The following is a 15,037-nucleotide window of genomic DNA, read 5'->3' on the forward strand; positions in this document are numbered from 1 at the left end:
ATAAAGTATACACTCAAATGGATCAGGCCTGATGACATTTTGATCAAATTACCCAAAGCCATTTCAATAGCAACACACATTTTTCTTGCTATCAGCAAAACGTACTCTGTGGCATTTTGAAAGGGAGTGAGTTTTCAAAGAGCTAAGATCTGAAGTTTTCTGTGGGTCCAGAAATAAGTTTTTAAAATCTTGAGTTTTACGTGTTAGGAAAAAACACAGAGATTGTCACTGTAGAGATAGAAAAAGTCCAACTGTGAAGCCTCAAAAAAAAAAAAAAAAAAAAAAAAAAAGATTCCCAGACCACTCTTAGACAAACTTAGAAGCTATCACATCAAGAGTATTACAAAGTTGAAAGAGCTGTTATTTGTAAACCTACAGGTCTTTGAACTAAAGGCATAGCCTATTAGTATGTATTATTAACATAACTGAAAAAAGAAAAACAAAATCTCAACAATGATTTTGGACAGTTTCAGAGGCCATTTTTAAACCAGAGTGAATGATTTCTGCTCTCCTGTTACATAGGGCTCAATAAAACTATAAAGATTTGACAGGTTAAGAGAATAAACATTGCAATGAAGTGAGCTATCCCCAGCTTAGCTATAAACATTCAATATTTCCTCTGAGAAAGGATAATGTAAATTAAAAATAATACGAAACAAACAGGAATGGAGAATTTTTAAGATTTTTGATAATTTTGATCTTTTGACTTATGTTTTCCAGAGATACTATGTAACTCAATGTACTCATTCTCCAAGTCCTCAAGAATTTGAATTTGTCATAATCACTTATAGAAAACTGAGCTGTTTTCACAAACCAAGGTATACACTGACTCTTCCACGCTATTCATCTTTCTACTCCTGTGGTCAAGTACCTTGCAGTGATTATCGCTTATTTGTTCAAGCGGTGAGGAAATATTAACTATCACAAGTTCTCAGCAGAGACTGGACAATAATTATCAACAGATGGCTGGCAGTACAGTTTGGGGAGAGAGAAATAAAGTGCCCTTCCTTCCAAAACATCCCCCACTGAGAAGTCCTCAGCAACTCAATGGTCACAGTTTTGGTTAAAATCAGATTTATGTTAACTACCTGTTTTCTCCCCACATTTTTCTTTATTTTAATATTTGCTTATTTAACTATAATGAGGAAGCACAAACCCTGCACATCCCATCTATCTTATAATGATGACATTCATATCTGGAAAAAAACAACAACTTTGGTAATTTACACTCTTATTAAAATAATACTAGTATTGGGTCATTAGAAAGGATCCAGTTCAAGAAGTTCAACTGAATACAAACAAGGAAATTCAAAAAAACAGTGTGCTCCTCCTAGTTTATTTACAAAAGCCTTAGCAACGGCCAACACAGAAGAGGCTTGCTTTAGTAGCGGGGGCTGTGCCCAAGGGGCCGCTGACAGAGCACAGCCTGGGCAAAAGGCAGCGGTGCTTCCTACGTGCTCCCAACACCGCCCGAGCACCACGGAAGGACAACGCAATCCGGGCTGCTCAAGCTGGCAGTGCCGGCTCGCAGCTGGCTGGGGCCCAGAAAGAAACTTCCCAGGAGCCTCCCGATTTCCACACTGCATATGCTTAAAACCCCAAACACACGGTTCATACAGCCGTGCAGAAAGCGCTTCCTGTGCACGACCTCCACAGTGCAGTTTTCCGACGTCTGAGACATTTTTTTTAGGGTCCCTGCAGAGCACCTGCCCCTCTTCTCTTCTCCCAGGCAGTGACTCCACAGACTGACCGCAGTGCTGCTTGCTGTTTCACTGCAAGCCAGCCAGCTTCAGCGGCCAGCTCCCTCCCGCGCCCTGAACGACCGGACGGCACCTCAGCGAGACGGGGCGGGCCGGGCTCGCCGAGCCCATGCCAGGCCTGCTCCGCGCAGCTCGCCAGGGCTTCAGCCCGCCCCGCCAAAGCGCAGCAAGGACGGAGCTCGCACGCTGCGCCTCGGCCCCCGACGGCTCCCCGCAGCCCGTCCGGCCTCCAGGCAGGAAGACTCGCACGGCCCAAGGAGCCCGGCACGCGCCTCAAGGCCGGCCAGGGCTCCTCGGGGGCGCAGCCGGCTCCCAGCTCCCTCGCAGCCGGAGGGCTACCTGGAGAGGCGGCCAAGACGGCGGCGCCGGTCCGCAACTGCCCCCGTGACGGCGCCGCTTCGGGAGCAGCAGCCGCTTCCCGCGCAGCGCCGCCGCCCCACGACAGGCCGCACCGCGCCGGGCCGGGCCGGGTCGGGCCGCGCCGGGCGCCGCCGCGCAGGCGCGTGCGCGGCAGCGGCAGCCGGGGCGGGGGCGGGGCCTGCCCGGGAAGGTGCCGCGAGGGGCGTGGCCAGCGCAGCCGCCGTGCTGCGGGGCAGAGGTCGAGGGAGAGAGCGACCATTGGCTGCGGTGCCGCTCTCTGATTGGTGCTCTCCCTGGGGAGGCGGGGCTGGCAGGCTTCCCGCTCGCGGGAGGTGGGGGCAGCGCGCGGGGCTGCTCCGGCCGCGGCGGGATGGTGCTGCGGGGCGGCGCGGAGCCGGGCGGCGGCGGCGGCGGCGGCTGGGGGGGGCAGTGAGCACTGGGGCCAGGCGGCAGTGGGAGGTGTGTGTGAGTGGGCGGTGGTGGGTCGCGGCAGGGACTGGGCGGCGGCTGGCGGCGCGGCGTCCTGCAGGGACGATGGCTCCTCGCTGTCCTCCCTCAAGCGCCCGGAGCGCTCGCAGCGCACGGAGCGGCTGGACACACTGTTCGGCTTCGAGCGGCCCACGGAGCGTGGCGAGCGCACGGGCTGGCTCATCAACATGCACCCGGTAGGACTGGGCCGGGGGGGGATGTCACCGGCGGGGGGTGTCACCCACAGGCACCTGGTAGGACTAGGGGGGACAACGATGGGGGGGTCACCGACATGCACCTTGTAGGACGGGGGGCGAATGTCACCGACGGGAGGGGGAGATGTCTCCGACAGGCACCCGGTAGGACCTGGGTGTGAGGGGAGGTGTCACCAATAGACACCCAGTAGGACTGGGGCAGGGGAGGTGTCACCGACAGGCACCCGGTAGGACTGGGGTGGGAGGGGGCGGGGGGGGTCGTGTGTCGTAACAGGCCATGTGCATGTGCAGACGGAGGTGCTGGGCGAGGACCGGCGGCTGGTGAGCGCTGTGGACTACTTCATCCCGGAGGATGGAGCTGCTTCGAGGTGCATCCCGTTCCTCCAGCGCAGCGCTGGTGCCCGGGCTGGGCGTCCTGCCTGCCCCCACCGGTTTGGCTGTTCTGGGCCCCAGGCATCACCCACAAGGCAGCAGCGCTGTCTGCCCTACGCTGGGTCCACCTGGGACCCTTGGGGGCCAAGGTGGGTGCTGCAGAGATGCAGGGATGTGTATGTGGCGCACAAATGCCAGCAACGCGCAGCAAGGGCAGCGCGGTGCCCGTTGCTTCCGTTGGGAACCGTTGGGTTGGTTTCTCACCTTGGCTGCGGGGTCGCGCAATGTTCACCGGTTTTGATTTCTCCTGGGTGGCCCTGCCCTATAAGCCGTATTTCTACATCGCTACCCAGAAGGCGAGTATGGACTTGGAAGCTGCACACTGGCAAGCGGGGTCTTGAGTAAACTAGTGGCCGAGGTCCCAGAGACAAGGGCAGGTTTGACTTGAAGGGTCCCCCAGTCAGCTGAGAGGCCTTGTGACCGACCATCTTCTTGAGTTGGTAGGAGAAAAATACAGCTCCAGTGCTTCTGTTGGTGGTTTTGTCAGAGCTGTTAGAGAAGACCTGAGATGGGAAGCAGCTGTATCAGTATGGTGGCTGCACTAAGGTTTCTTAGAGGGAGGTTGGTTTGTTATGTGATGAATTATCCCTTCAAGGAGCTGTCATATTTTTCCTGTTCTTTTTTTGTCCTAAAATTGATCTCTGGAGCCTATTTCACTTCTTCTAAGCCCAAACAGGGGTAAATTTCCCCTCTCATCTCGTCTTGATCCTGCTCGTGCTGCAAAACTGGGTTTGTTCTGACGGTGCTGTGAATTGACGATCAAAGAGAGCCCCAGTGTGAAGGAACAGATTTCCAGACGGCCAGGATTTCAGGACTGCCTCGTGTCCTCCCCTCACAATTGAGGACACTAGTGCCAGAACCTCTTGTGAGCTTGTCTTCTCCTCTGGAGAAGTGTCTGGCTTTGTTGCTCATTCTCCAGTTTCTTTGCAGGGCTGCGAACGAGAAGTGTCATCCTTCCTCTCCAGGAAGTTTCAAGGGAACATTTCAAAGCTGGAAACTGTCCCCAAAGAAGATTTGGATCTGGTCAGTATTCCTCTGCCTGCTGTACTATTGAATAACTAATCTTTCTTTCTTTCTTTCTTTCTTTCTTTCTTTCGAGCTCAAGTGGAGTAGAAAGGGGCTAAGCAGTAAAGGGAAGCAGTATGCTTACCTTTAATCTTCAAGCACTGTTTGCATTGCATATCATGAATAGGCTAATTATTGCTTATTGATAGTAATTACTTCTTATAGTAATAGTAAATAAAATATATGTTCTGCTCCAGCACATAGTCTTTTTCACAGGATGCTCAAGAAACTTCCTGAGCTAGAAATGGCTGGAGATTAAGAGTGTTGTGGCAGAGGGGGATACTATACATTTACTCTTTCTTGGGTGTGTACTGGTGATTGAGCTTGGAAACAGACAACAAGAGAAGATAGCCCTTGGTGTGAACTGGCATAGCTCACATGTTCTTCGCTGTCTTACGTGCTTGCTAGCATCTCTTCTCACTCCTAGTCTTTCCATCCAATTACTACCTCTTCTTTGGCCAGTTCTTCCACGTGTGCCAGTATAATTTGCATTTCCAACGCTTTCTTACTGTTAGCAGTCTTCCCCTTTCCCTCATTACTCTTTTCCACCCTTAGCTGGCACTGTCTTGTTGCTTTGTAGCCAACTCACTTGGTGGATCTTAAGCAGAACTACATTAAGTTATCCTTCCACGTGGTGGAGGACTTGGTGAAGGTGCGGAAAGAGATCTCTCTTGCTGTGAGGAAAAACAGAGAGCGAGACCAGGCGAGCGATGTCTATACGTCTATGCTGTCAAGGAAAGAGGTCTCCTTAGGATGGTTGGCCCATGGGCTTATTAGGATTCCCTTAGTCACACAGACTAAAAAGTACAAATGAGAATTCCAATCTTCTCTTTGGTTTCCTACACCTGATGTCTGATTTCAGTTGAACCATTTCAAAGGAAGAGGAATCTAGTGAAGTGAGCACTTCCTGCCCAACTGAGAGGTGTACATTATTTGTTCCAGGTGATTCCTGGGGTGCCCAACTATTCTTAAACTCGTTGTTATGCTTTGTAAATCCAATGCCATAAGAAACCTTTATTATAAAGGCATAGAGGTAATAAGTGTTTTTTGCCTGCGCAATGTTTCCTCACGTGCTGTCAATCCTGATGACTCTCTTTCTCGAAGGGGGTTGTTGCATTAAAGAGAAGCTTTTGTTATTCCGTTCTCTCCTGTTAATGAATTTTGCTGTTTGATTATCAGTGGGTACCACTGTTGCTACCTTGTCTCCTACAGTCAAGCCTGCTGGGTCTGAGATGTGCATAAACCTACTTACGTAAATTAGTTGTTAATCTGATGAGAACTGCTCGTTAAATCATACTCTAAAGCTGATTTGAGTTTAATGTATTTGGTCATATTCAGGATCCGGTTGTTCTCGCCTTTGACATTGAAACTACCAAACTCCCTTTGAAGTTTCCTGATGCAGAGGCAGACCGGATCATGATGATCTCCTACGTGGTTGATGGGCAGGTAATGGAACAACAGTTCTTTTCTTCATGCTTTGGAGCAAAATGCTAGACAGCAAACGAGCATGTCACCTTTGGCGATGTGGTCCCTGGCTTGCTTTGTTGCTAGTTGCTTGGTCTATATGTAATGGCTGTGGAAATAAAATTGAAGTCTAGTCTGAATGATGCATAAGGATTTCCTCGTTTTGTATGTTGGAGAACCCAGGTAAGGCTACTGGTGCCCCTTTGAGGGGCAGTAGTAATTTGGAGAGTATAGTCCTTAAGTTGTCTCCCTTTTGGCACCCTTTAGGTGATTGTAAGCAATTGTTCAGAAGGTGACCTCCAAAGAGCCGTTCCCACTTGACAAAAGCTCTACGTATCAAGCTGTGCAAGGATTATCGCATCGATGGAAGACTATTTCATCCTTTAGGCAGTGTGTTCCGGTTGTTCAGGAACCTGTCCCTGGTGTAGCAGGGATCTGAGTCCTCAGTAACTCTTCCTTTGTCAACTCTCTAGGGCTATCTGATCACAAACAAGGAGATTGTCTGTGAGGATATTGAGGACTTTGAATTTACTCCCAAGCCGGAGTGTGAGGGTCCATCCTGTGTCTAATGAACCAGATGAGGTAAGTAGGTTCTACTTGGGAAATCAGGCTGCTTTTTATCTGCCTTGGTCTCTTGTAGGCCAAAGAGAGCTTATCACCCAATAGAGTGTATCTTTGGGGAGCACAGCGGACAGTCACGGTGCTGGTGGTGCTTTCATTTCATGGTGTGACGATGAGGCAGATCAGGTTCTAGCTAGGTCAAGAGCAGAGGGGAAGGACTGCATCAGTTGTATTATATCCAGTGCCTGCCTGCAGGAGGTGAATTTGCTGAGTGTTTGTGTTTGTGGGGGAGATGTTTTTTGTTTTGGGTTCTTTTTTAATCCTCTGTTGCATACTAGGCTCATTTAATGCAGAGGCGGTTTGAACATGTCCAGGAGACCAAACCTACTATCATTGTCACATACGATGGAGACTTCTTTGACTGGTAAGATCAGGAATGAAAACTAACCTGGTTTATAAAAGGAAATGTTGTCTAGGCCATGAGGTGAGATTGGGTACCAGCCTGTATGTCCTTTGTCTGGAGGTCACATAGCGGCCACATGTGTTCTTATCTACGCAGACTATCCAACCAGTTTGGGAACCTGTTTACATCCTGATTATGTGCTCTTTATCTGGAGTGCTGGGCTGAGTCTTGGATTGCCAGCCTGCAGAGGACTGTCGAAGAGGGGGAGGTGGAATTCAGAACTTTTTTTTTTTTTTTTTTTTTTTTCCCTGAGCAGAGCTATGTTTATTGGCTTTGAAATACGAACTTCTATAGAGTCTCATCAGTTGGTCCTGGGATTGCTGAGCTACTTCTAGATTGTTGTTGATTTGGCAATGTTTGTACACGGATGACCTCAGTAACTGGAGAACAGGCAAAGTGTCAAAGGAGAACTGCAGAACAATAGGGAGACCAGAGCAGCCAAACCTTTGGGGAGCGAGGGAAACTCGATCATAATGTTCTGCCTCCTGGTATAGGATGTAAGCAAGCAGCTTCCTTCTTGCAGTAGCTCTGCCCTACAGGGAGTTTTCCCTGTGGCCAGCTCTCACGGGTAAGGTCTGGAGCAAAGGAGAATTCACAAGAAAAATTCCTCATTAAGTAGCTTACAAGAAAGCAGTTCTGAAACCCTTGGGGTGGGGATGGGGTGGAGGAAAGGGACTGCTTTGTTTCTTCTCTTCTGCATTGTCTCTCTCCTCAGGCCTTTTGTGGAAGCAAGAGCAGCAGCTCATGGAATTAATATGTATCAGGAGATTGGATTTCAGAAGGGCAGCCAGGGAGAGTACAAAGCCCCGCAGTGCATCCACATGGATTGTCTGAGGTACCAAATGCTGCGTCTGTACCGTATAACTGCATCTTTATCTGTTAAATTTGTATAAAATGCCTACAGTTGATGTATTTGAATACTGTCCCTTTTCCATCTCTGTGCACTGCTATCATGAGTTACATCTTACTAGGAAAGGACTAGCACCCCCATCTTTGGTTGTGCTGCTTCTACTCGGTACTCCGTTGTGTGCCATTATGTACAGAAGTTACATCTTGCCCACACTAGCCTGAACGACTAACTCTGTTTATACAGTCTGCTGGTGGCTGTCATTGGGAGTTTGAGAACTGTCCTGGACAGCAGGTAAAAGGACAGGATAAGACCAAACCGTTGTAGTGGGCACAGGGCCATATTCTAACCCAACAGCCTGCCTAGCACAGAGAGGAAAAGAAAGGGTGTGTGTGTGTGTGTGTGTGTACAGGAGAGGGCTGTCTGTCTTGGCAGTTGTGACTTGAATGTTTTTTCACATTGGACCAGTGTCCAGACTCTGGAAAACAACTGCCTCTCTTTGCAGTCCTGCTGATACCTCCTCCTGTGTTTAAACGTTTATCTTTGAAGTCTCTGAAGTATGAGGGTTGAGAAAAATCTGAGCAATAGAAATGATTTGAATAGCAGAATTTGTACGAGTCAGGATTTAAGAGCATGGGTAGATATGCAGACTGTCTAAAGCTGTGCAGCTTCTTATTCCACTGCACTTGGATGTTCTGCTCTCACCTTTCCCTGTTAGAGTAATGCAGATCTTTTTGTACGTAGCAGCCCTTTCTGAAGTGCAGGGCTGTCTCTTCGTAGACTGGCATTTTCATTATTCTGTCTAGGTGGGTGAAGAGAGAGAGTTACCTGCCAGTGGGAAGTCACAACCTGAAAGCAGCAGCGAAAGCAAAACTGGGTTATGATGCAGTGGAGCCGGACCCTGAAGAGATGTGCCGGACGGCTACAGAGGAGCCTCAGGTGTTCCCACCCGGTGCTGTATCTCTGGGCATCTGCAGTATTAGTGAACCTTTGAGTTAGAGCTTTGTGAAATCCTTTAAGTTAATGCAGTGTCTTTGAGAAGTTGTCAGTGTATCTTGCTGAATTTCAGACACCTGAAAGAACTTAAGCTTAGGGAAGAATAGAATTTCCTTGATGTGTTTCTGGCATTGGTGTTGCACTGTATATTTGTGTTATTTACACTTCTGCAAAACGGTAGTACTCGGGGCATTGCAACAGAGCAGTACTTTGCTAGTGTCCAGGAGACACCTTAATGAGGTTTCTGCCGAAGCCCTGGAGATCTCTGTAGGCCAAGAGTGGCCTCCTGACCGCTCCGGAGTGGCATCTGTGCGGATATGTGGCAGTGAGCTCATCTTCCCCATTTCTGCTAATTCGGAGCTGGCTTATGTAATTCAGGTTAAAGCAGAATGTCGTCTTAAGCCAACTGATAACTCTTTACATGCTGGGATGTTTGTATGCAGAAATATACCTTTTGCATCTTCCTGCTGATTTCAACCTTTCATTGTTTCCCGTTGTACGTGTTAACTGCTGTATTAAATGTGACTGGGATTGATTTGTCTTTCTCCTCAACAGACTCTGGCCACCTGTTCGGTGTCTGATGCAGTTGCTACCTATTACATGTATATGAAGTATGTGCACCCTTTCATTTTCGCGTTGTGCACCATCCTTCCCATGGAGCCTGATGAGGTGAGTGCATGCCTGAAACAATTTCTTTTCTGGGCAGAGAGCTGCATGCTTCACGCAACAGTGACACATTGGCAATAGAACTAATTTCTACAGTTTGGATAGTTTTTCCCAAGGAAAGGAGGGAAAGTAGTCTCCAAATGCGCTTCCTTTCTGCAGTACAGCAGTCATAGCTGTTTTTCCATAGACCAGTTATGGGTAGCCTAAGTGAAGGAGTTGGTTTTGTTTCCTTACTGTGCTCCTTCTTGCCTTGGGCTTCAATACTGCCTGAATAAACACATCATGTTGGGCACCAAATCAGACATTTAAGTTCAATGATGGGGTGATAAGGCCAGCCTAATTCCAGCAGCACCCTTTACAGCGCTTCTTTCTAAGTCCAGCTTTTGATGTCTGTCTTTTACAGGTGTTAAGAAAAGGTTCTGGGACACTGTGTGAAGCATTGCTGATGGTTCAGGCCTATCACGCCAACATCATCTTCCGCAACAAGCAGGAGCAGGAGTTCAACAAACTTACAGATGATGGCCACGTGCTGGACTCGGAGACGTATGTAGGAGGCCAGGTGGAAGCTCTGGAACCTGGGGTTTTTCGCAGTGACATCCCTTGCTGCTTTAAAAAGGTAAGGACACAATCAAGGTGTTGTGACAGAGGCTTTAAAATGGTAATGCAATGATGCTCTTTCTCTTCTTTCTGGAGAGCATGGCAGTAGGGAATAACCCTCCAACTGGAATTACCATCCTCTGTTCTTTTGGGGGATACCCAATAGCAATACCTGTTATAAAACTGATACCTAATTTATGGCTTGAGTGTATGAACCTGCTTAGAGTTTAGGTGGGAAGGGTTGGAGAAGTTGCTCTTCATGACCTCAGACTGGCTATTGGGTAAAGACAGTGTTACAGCAAGGAGAGTGGTTCATTGCTTTTGTGTGGGTTTGTTTACTTTGTTTATTGGTTGGTTGAGGGTTTTTTTTTGGTTTTTGGTTTTCTTTGAGCGAGTGGTTGTTGGCAGAGATGACTCTGTTTTTGTCTCATCAGGATTATATCTTTGTCCTTCTCCCACTCAAGCCAAGCTTCTTTTGGCCTCTTTTACCTGTTTCTGGTTGGTGCTACTGTCTAGATTGTAAGTTTTAGAGGCAGCTTCTCTCTTTGCTGTGTGATACACCACACCTCAGTGCTGCTTATTTTAGTGGCCTTAATCTCGTGAATGATCTTAAGGGAACGTGCACTGTGAATTTAGAAGGACCTTAAATCTAAATCCTTGGCCCCTTAGAGCCTTAGATGTGTGAGCAGCTGACTGCTAGGTCAGCCCCGTAAGTGTTGCACTCTGGAACATGCATGCAATCTTCTCTTCTTGTTAGCTGCCCTATATAGCCTCCTTTGCAGGAGAACTCCAAGGGCCGGGGAGCAGCCACCATCTCTTCTCTGCTTTGTGTTTTGCCTTAGTGCGAGTGGTGTAGACTTTTGTGAGTTGTAGGGTTCTTAGCAGAAAGCCACCGTCCTTCAGTTCTAGAGAGCTCTCAAGTTGGCTGTGGAGGTCAGGCCAGCTAATTGGCCAACATTATCTGCCTGCTCACATTGGAGCTGATCAGTGAACGAAGGGGCATTTCAAGATGCCATTCAGCTGACCTGTTTCAGCCATCTGCCCTTCAGATGAGATGAATTGCTCTCTACCCATACTGAGACATGCTCTGCTAAGTAGTGAGCCTGTTTTCAAAGATCGCCGAAGCTACGCTGGAGCATGGATAATCTTGCAGAAGCTGTCACCCCCTGCCCCCCTTCCCTGGGCAGTGTGTGAGGATGGGTGTCAGGGCTAGAAGAGGTCTCGGTATCATTCCTGTATCCTTGCAGAATCCTGCTGCCTTTAACTTCCTGATGCAGCATGTGGAGAAGACGCTCCGGCATGCTGTCGAAGAGGAAGAAGGTTTGCCGTTGGATCAAGTCACCAACTTCCAGGAGGTCTGTTGTCCTGCCTCAGCCTGCAGGGCCAGAGGCATGACTGGGCTTTCCAAGGAGAGCAGAACTGTGAGGGTGGAGTTGCAGCACATTTCTTTAGGCAAGCCTGGGTCCTGTGCACACATATTGGTGTTGTATAACAACTTTCTTCAGCTTTGAGTTCTGCCCCATGTCCATCTGTGCCTTATTTCCCATATTAATAAAGAACTGGCATAGGCTGGAGGCAAGGCTGATTTTTCTCATCCTGAATATGTCTGGTGAGACACCACATGTTAAAGATGCCTGTTTAGACTCATTTTATACTCCATGGAGAGAGACAGGAGAAACTTATCTGTAGACATTTGCAGTGTAGATGAAACCTACCTTGGAGGTCCAAAAGAAAACCTTAAAGATTGGTGGCTAAAGAAGATTCGCCGCTGCCACTCTTCTTAATCCTATTCCTTTAGTTTTTCATACTCTTCCTCTGTTCCCCAGAATCAGTGGCAGGTGTCTCTGTGCATGTCGGAAGTAAAGGACCAAATATAGTGCGTATGTGACTGCATCATTAATTCCTTCTTGTTTGACTTTTACTTTTTTACATCTCCCTGCAGGCTTGTGATGAAATCAAAGTCAAGCTGAATTCCTTGAAGGATGTTCCTAACGGAATTGAATGCCCCCTTATCTACCATTTAGATGTAGGGGCCATGTACCCCAACATCATTCTGACCAACAGGTTGCATGTGGGTAACCTCAGTCCAGTCAGGAAGGTGTTTTCTGTTTTGTCTTGCAGATGGTCTAGGAGGTCCCTCCGATTTGATCCCCTTAGCGGCAAACAATAAACTTTCTGCCCTGGACAGGGGGATAAAATAAGGCTCGGTTTGAAATCCAGTCAGGCTGTTACAGTTGCCAGGTGTACAGAGCCGAAAGGTCTGTCCAAGGTAGAGCAATAGCTTTAGCTGGCTTCTTCCAAAGAATAGTCATTGTTTTTGCTGTAACTTGTGTTCTGAAAAGCTTCTAGAAAGGAAAACTTACTGAACATCACCCCTGTGATGTTCACATTTGTGTTCTTCTAGTACCCAACATCGATTCCTTCTGGCATATGTCACTGGAGACAGTTCTGTTTTCTCTAACATGGGTGTGTCTGACCTGTGTCCAGCCCTCAGCAATGGTGGATGAGGCCACATGTGCTGCCTGTGACTTCAACAAGCCAGGTGCTAATCGTCAGCGCCGGATGACTTGGCAGTGGAGAGGAGAATTCAGTAAGAGTAATTCTGCTGTCTGCTTTGTCAAGTTCCCTGTTGCATTGCAGCATGGATAGAGCTTGCAGTGTGAGCTGAAGACACAGAGACCGCTTCCTGTTCCTCCCCTGGAAAGCTCCTAGTTGCTGTTCCTTTGCAGTGCCTGCAAGCCGCAGCGAGTATCACCGCATCCAGCAACGACTGGAGCCTGAGAAGTTTCCTGCTCTGTATCCAGATGGAGCACCCCGGGCGTTCCACGAGCTTTGCCGTGAAGAGCAGGCCAAGTATGAGAAGAAGCAACTGGCAGGTGAAAATAAATGGCATTATCTGGAGCAGGTTTTTGCTGCCTAGACTACAAACACATCATTAATTACTTGTCTCTCGGGTCTGGGGCTACTTAGTTCTTGCTGGCTCAGACTGAATTTGATCTCGGTTTCATGCTGCAACAGTTTTCCCCTAGGATCCCAACCAATTCCCGTACGTTTTTTGAGGAGGAGGCAAGTGCTGTTTTTTGTCTCAGTGTTTCTCTTTTCTCACTGAGAGTCATGTATTTGAGCTGAGACACATGGAAGGTGATATTTTGTTTGGGGTTTTTTGTTGTTGTTCTTTAATGAGCACTCATTAAGCATGTCAGTGAAACACATGTGTCGATATCCTTTCACTTTTTGCTCCTAAAGTGGTACTGCTCAGCAGAAGCATCTAGCTAGTGGGGGCTCTGAGCAGAGCCTGAATTTGTGGATGAGCCCTCATGGGCAATTTATTTCCCACACACACCTCTGCATCTCTCTAGAGAGGTGCTGTTTCTCCCCATATTAGTATCTTCCTCCCCTTGCCTGTGTAGCAGGTCTGCTTCCTTGCTTTCCTAGGTATGATGTTTATTTGCATTGATGGAATTTTTCTCAGACTGGTGCCTTGAAAGCTTCAGATCTGTGGATCTGTGTGGTTTGCCCGATGCCGTTGTGTTCATCCTTCCCATCCATAGTGGGGCACTGATCTCTGAGAAGGCTTTCTCTATTTATTCCCTTTACTAGATTATTGCCGCAAGGCTTATGAGAAGATCCACGTCACCAAGGTGGAGGAGCGTGTCACCACCATCTGCCAGCGAGAGAACTCTTTCTATGTAGACACTGTACGAGCTTTCAGAGACCGTCGCTGTGAGTTCAAGGGGCTGCATGAGGTGCTGGGCTTGAATTTCTGTTTTATTTGTGCTGCCAAAGCTAGAAGGTCCTCAACTCTCACTGAAAACTTGAACCCTAAAGGATCATTTTGCTCAATCTGTATGGTCAGTAAGAAATATTAGCTTTCCTGACAGCTCTGGTGCAAGTGCAGGTTTTTCCCCTGCTGAATCCTAAACAGCTGCTGCCACAGTGGTTCCTAGCTCTCTGATGCAATCACTTTCAGTGCTAGGAAAGAAAACAGCTGGGTTTTTTTTGGCTTTTACTGGATCTAGAAAATCCTCAGCTCAACTATTTTGTGATCTGGTTTGTGTTCAGTGTAGGGTACTTTTCAAAGAGAAAGATGAGACAAGCAGAGAAACAATTGATCTTAGGCTAAGAAGTGATTGATTCTAGGAGAAAGAAGCAGCATGTTCTAGTTCTCAAATGTTTGGAGTCTTGTGGCAGAGGGAGGAGCCTGAAATGTAGTTGCTAATATGTTGAAAGAAATGACAAGACGCTGGGACTCTGTCTCTGGAAGAGTTTAATAAAGAGCCATTTGCTTTGCAGTTCTTGCTAGTTCTGTCATGAATCACGGAGGTGGCTGGGAGGCCTTTTCTGCTGAAATGGTTCTGCTGTTAGTCTCGATCTAATCTCTTGCTGCAAGCATTTAGTTCTTGCCAGCACAATACGTGGTGTGACAGAATTGATGTAGGATGGCAGTTCTGCTGGGATTAGGTAATTCTAACTATGGGTGTGAGTTACAGTTGATGCTGCAAGACTCTTCCATAATATAGCATAATGCCTGTGCCCAACGCTCCCCCCTCAAATGCAAAAGAAAGAGCAGAAAGAAAGAGGAATTATCTTAATAACTGATATTGTTCTAGGATCACAGTGTCATATTAGGATTGAGGTGGGGGGAATATCTGGCTGTTGGTACTGCCTGTAGTGGAATGTAGGGTTGTCCTGACTCTGCCTCTTGCCATCAGGTGTGGAAGAAAAAGCTGTCTGCGGCTGTGGAGACAGGCGATGCCTCTGAAGTGAAGCACTGCAAGAATATGGAAATCCTCTATGACTCCCTGCAGCTGGCACACAAGTGTGTCCTCAATTCTTTCTATGGCTATGTCATGCGTAAAGGGTGAGTCTCACCTGTGGTCATTGCTGGAGTCCTCCAGCAAGGAGCGTTGTAAACCAGAGCTGTTCTAGTGAGGCTCTCACCTTCTTAACGTGCTTCCGAAGCACAAGGGGGATGATAGGTGATCCCTGTAACACTTTTTTTTTGTTCCTACTTATGACTTCTTATTTATTAGTCCCCTTAGCAGGGACTTTTGCTAAACAAGGCCCTGTAGCATTGACGATGAATGGCAGGGTTTGTCTATAGGTGATTCTTCAGGGTGTGTGAAGTATCACAGGGAAGGAA

At 47.9% G+C, this 15,037-nt stretch overlaps 1 pseudogene; it reads left to right on the forward strand.

The window, feature by feature from the left end:
- Positions 1 to 572: 572 nt before the first annotated feature.
- Positions 573 to 15,037, forward strand: part of LOC134148788 (DNA polymerase epsilon catalytic subunit A-like) — a 28,777-nt pseudogene continuing 14,312 nt past the window's right edge.

Source organism: Rhea pennata, chromosome 18, assembly GCF_028389875.1.
Source record: "Rhea pennata isolate bPtePen1 chromosome 18, bPtePen1.pri, whole genome shotgun sequence".
Classification (NCBI taxonomy): Eukaryota; Metazoa; Chordata; class Aves; order Rheiformes; family Rheidae; genus Rhea; species Rhea pennata.